The following is a 5,000-nucleotide window of genomic DNA, read 5'->3' as shown; positions in this document are numbered from 1 at the left end:
TCAAATAATAACTGATAAGTGGGAACAAAGTGACATCAATACGGAGAGCTTATCGTTCAAAAGTTCACAGACTCAGAGAGTGAGACCTCTCAGTCATCGCTTCATTTTTAACCGCGAGTCGAGTCGTCGGTGCAGATTTAAGACTTTAAAAAAAAAAAAGAGGCTGCAACACTACGAGAAGAAACCGGAACATCTTCATTCATCTCTGAAAAGCAAATGAACACCTGCTGACATCATGCCGAAGAGAAGACCAAAAACACTTTAAATCTTCAGCTGGGCTTCCCGTCGAAACCCAGAGGCCTCTGAGGATCTGGATCTGGATCTTGGTACCTTACCGGGGCAGCAGGTGTATCGATCAGTTGAAGATGAGTCTCTGTCAGAGCTGAAGGGTTGCGTGTTGAAACCCCTTCCCCCCCCCCTTCTCTCTGCGGTAACGCCACGTTTCCTTTACAGCTTGAAGAGGAAGTCAGCGACAGGCGGCGTGCTCCTCACTCTTACACTTTACACAGTGGAATCATCCGGAGGGCCGAGAGGGCGTCTGATTATCAGAGCGAGGTGGACTGCTATCGACCTCACACTCGACGCTCACTTTGACTGACTCCGACATCGACAGTAAATATGGGACATCGTGGAGGGATGTGACGAGTCAACGATCGAGTCGTTAAACTGACAGATCAACAAAAACCTCAAAAGGCCTGAGATGACTTTCACTGTCAACCACCTTTTTTCAACAGGGCCGAAATGTGTGTGTGTGTGTGTGTGTGTGTGAGAAACACACACAAGAACAGGACCTGCGGATACGCACTAATAGAGAGATGTCTGGGGGTCAGTGCCTTGCTCAAGGGCCCCTTCTGCAGTACTCGGAAAGTGACCTGGCACCTCTCCAGCAAACCAGACCAACTACTTTAATATTCAGGGATTTGAACCGGGGGCCTTCTGCTCCTAAGTCTTCCCCACTGTCATCACAAAACACACACACACACACACACACACACACACACACACACAGTGTATGCATGTATGCACATCTCAATGAAAACGATCATTATGCAGGCATGCAGTGACATCAACAACATGCACACAGATAATAGGACTCCTCCTCCACTCTTTCTTTCTTTCTGCTTAACAAACACTGCAGACATCAACACCCACACACAACACACTGATTCTTTCTGTCCTCTAAAAAAAAAAGGGAGGGGTGGGGGGGGTGTTTGCCCTCTCTGTATCACTCTAATCCGGTGGTTTATAATCCCTCTTTCTGGCTCCAAAAAAACCTACTAAAGACTCAGAGTGAACGCCGAGCACGCTGAGCCACTTTTCATAAAGTCTCAAATCTCAGGACGGAGCGAAACAGCAGCTCTTTTTTTCTGTCTTCTTTGTGTGTTGTTGTTGTTGTTTTGTTTTGGGGGGGGGTTTATGTTAAAATGTGCAGCCACGCAGAGATTCATTCAGCAGCAGGGCTTCTGAAAATATGTAGGTCAACTTGCATGGAGGGATGTCCCACTGTCCTGCTTTCTTTCACAAGTCTGTGACAATGTCAGAAAATATGTGCCTCATAAAAAAAAAAAAAAGAAAAAGAAAGAAAAATGCAACAGGTTTTTTTTTTTCCGCTGAATGTAACATAATTACAATCAGTGGACAGAAACAAATAAACAAATAAACACAATGCTAACTACAGATCAACACAGTGAATTCACTTGTTTTTTAAAATGAGGATCTTGAATTCTTCTTCGTGTGGTGTTCAGTGTCATCTATCCACAACTGTCACTGCCTCAGACAGGAGTTCAAAAAAGGCTGCAGGCGTCTCCTCCAGGCATGCAACACATGTTCTGACTAACATGACACTTACGAAAGGCACTCAAGTGCAAAAAGCACATTGACATTATTATTAGAGCAGACGAGAAAAGGCACAAAAAAACAACAAGTCTCAACTTGCTCAACACAACTTCCGTATTTTTTGGGTTATTTTCATCAGCTTAAACCTCCACCCACCATCACTGGAGCTGACCTGTATTAGCATGTCAAATACACAATTAATGAATGCAAGATGCATTATTTATCATACTGTAAAGTATGCGATGTAAAAGCACAGCAGACTGTTTCATCTCGTCCTCCTAATCTAAATTAATCTGGCGTGTCCCTTTATAAAATCACACATTTTTAGATTCACTTCTCTTTAATCCAACCCAACCATGACACAAGAATCAAATCACGTACTTTTCCATCATGCGTGACGTATTCACGTTAATTCGGCGTAAAAAGTTGCTCATATTTAAACGTTTATTATCTATTAATGTCAACATTTGCAGCTGGTTCACGCATCCCCTTTTTCTGCTTCATCTGAAGACTGAAGTGGAACTTTTGTGTGAGATACAAAAAGATGTTTAAGTTGATAAAAGCACAATTTTCCATCTTTATGAGACGATCTAATTTAAAGTTTTAGCCCCCTTTCAATGACAACGCTGGAGGAAAGTTGAAGATCTACACTGCGGCCAAAGACAATGAAACCCGGATCATGCACGAGAGAGCAAAAACAACACATCTAATTTAAAAAAAACAACACACTTCATCTGTCGACCTGCTTCAGTTTTCAAACGTACCTGTTTTGAGTCTTATCTTGAGGCCATTTCTTCTCCGAAAGTTGTGAATCAGCTCGCCGCCCCACCACCAGATAATATGCTGAAGTTTTTTGTTTTTTTTTGCTAAAGTCCAAAAATGACACTTCCGAGACTTCGGGGCAAAACAGCCAATCAGAGACAAGATGACGTTTGACGGACAAGGAATTTAGCCAATTGGCTTGATTTCATTCTATATTCACCCCTCCTTAACCGTCTGACATCTCACCGTTAAATGTACAGTCTCGTTAAACTGATGAATAGATTTATTTATTTTTTACCTATATTTACAAACTGTAGAGTCTAAATCCAAATCTGAACAGCACAAAGCAAACAAAACACATTTAAATTGTTATTTTATATGCAGCGCAACGAAACTGGGGTTAAATAAATTCAGGAAGATTATGTGACCGCGCGAGATTAATGCCGAATATATATATATATATTAAAAAAAGTGTAAACCTAATTTCTCGACCAAATACATCAGAACCTATTTTGTTTTTATGTTAATCTGTGTTATACAAAATGTAGATTTCAAACTCATAGAAAAGAGAGACTGAAAGCATCCATAAATAAGTTTGTTCTGTGGAGGAAAAAAAAGGAAAAAGAATGAATAATAGCATTACTAATCCAACACAATCAGATAATACATCACAGTGAGTCAGTGTAATAAAATGTATACTGAATCAGAGGTCTGATACTCACTGTATGAGGAGAGATGTCTCCCCTCTATTGGCTGTAGAGGATACAGCAAAACTTAACTTTTGTAGACTGGGTGTAGTTTTGTTATTGATATTAATCTTTAATTAAATTCTAAACCATCTTGGTGTTTTATTTATTGGGCTCTGAAAGTGTCCTGCTAAGATGTTAGTAGATGAAAAGCTGTGATTATTTTTCATATTAACGACCCTGTCTGTATCTTAGCGGAGTTTGGATGGAGCTGAAATGTTGTTTATTAGTGGAAAAATGGATCCAAATGGAAACGCTTTATTGTTCTGTTATCAGTTTTGTTTTCTGCTGGGGGCCAACATCCAACTGGTAACTCTAGAAACAGAGGATGGCTGTCCTCAGACGCACCTTTATGACCCGTATGACCCCCCTTTGATGGTCTTTTCCCCATTTTAACACAAGTTAAAGAAGGAGATTATTTTAAAAGACGGCAAAACGATCAATTATAAACGTTCTTCTTTCTAGATTAACACTCTGGATTCTTTTTCTGACCTTCAATATCGAACAAACTCCCCTTTCTGTGACCCGAAAGCCACCCTGGACAGCCGTGACCATGCACGCGCATTACGAAGTAGTTTGCGCATGGCTGATCTCACGGTGCGTGGTGGACCGGCTGAACTCGCCTCGTGCCTGAGCTCTGCACACCAAACTACAACTGTTTATATCTGTGACGCAGTGAGGCGTGAATCTACGTGTGATGCAGCCTGCACGCACACGCGCAATCCCTCAGATTAGCGCCTGACCCGCAGGATTTGTTCTAGAGGCACCTGATTCACCGGGATTGACGAGCCGAGAGCAGAGCAAGAATAATCTAGATTTATATTCATATTCTATCGAATCATTTTTCACGCGATTGCCATTGTTTGGATACATTTTACGCACGCAAGACTCCAGAGAAACAGCGTCCAAGTGACCACAGCGGTGCCATGGAAGGTTTTACGCACAGAGCAAAGCTGTCAGTCGGAGTGTTTGAGAAACTTTTCCGTGGAGTGAACGTTGCTCAGTGACCAACCAAAGTCTGATAATGTTGGATATTCATGCTGCCGGTCGAAACGTCTAATCCCTGCCTGATTACCGCTAACAGATGGATTGCTTCCTGTCGAACAGCCTGCTGACATCAGGGCCTTGTCATATTAATTTAACCGCTATGCTCGCGTCTTGATTACAGAATTGAAGCCGTTTAGGGCAGCCCAGCATCACTTTGTAAGGCCCCATCGTCTCCCCCCCCTGGTGCCAACATGAGGAGAGCTGTACTGAAGGAAGCAGCCAAACGCTTTCCCTGGCTGGCCAATGTCACACTGTACGGGGGCTTATTCGCCGGCGGTGACCTTGTGCATCAGCTCATGGCTCAGAAGGAGCACATGGACTGGAAACATACTCGCAACGTGGCCATTGTGGCAATCAGTTTCCATGGAAACTTTAATTACTTCTGGCTACGAGCTCTGGAGAGGCGCTTCCCTGGGAAGTCAGCAGGGATGGTTTTCAGAAAACTGCTGCTGGACCAGAGCTTCGCGTCGCCTTTGGCCACCAGTATCTTCTACACAGGTAAATTAATACAAATCCAGTGTAAAGAACCAGAGCATTTCGATATGCAAGTGGTCCTTGTTTGTGATAAAATGTTTTGGGTATGAAGATCAAAAACCATGCACAGAAATA

General features: G+C 42.6%; 1 protein-coding gene across 4 annotated transcripts in view; it reads right to left on the bottom strand.

The window, feature by feature from the left end:
* Positions 1–2,695, bottom strand: part of crlf3 (cytokine receptor-like factor 3) — a 10,320-nt gene extending 7,625 nt beyond the window's left edge. For 2 of the 4 annotated variants that reach the window (XM_079367212.1, XM_079367211.1), the window contains exon 1: positions 2,601–2,695. The gene's annotated coding sequence lies outside the window, so the exon portion shown is untranslated. Of the gene's footprint in view, positions 1–805; positions 944–2,596 lie in introns of those variants that run through there. The other 2 variants (XM_079367213.1, XM_079367214.1) reach the window with 2 other exon arrangements.
* Between the last annotated feature and the right edge of the window lie 2,305 nt (positions 2,696–5,000).

Source organism: Symphodus melops, assembly GCF_947650265.1.
Source record: "Symphodus melops genome assembly, chromosome: 17".
Taxonomy (NCBI): Eukaryota; Metazoa; Chordata; class Actinopteri; order Labriformes; family Labridae; genus Symphodus; species Symphodus melops.
Note: the sequence above shows the minus strand (reverse complement) of the source record. Positions and strands in the feature narration are given on the sequence as shown.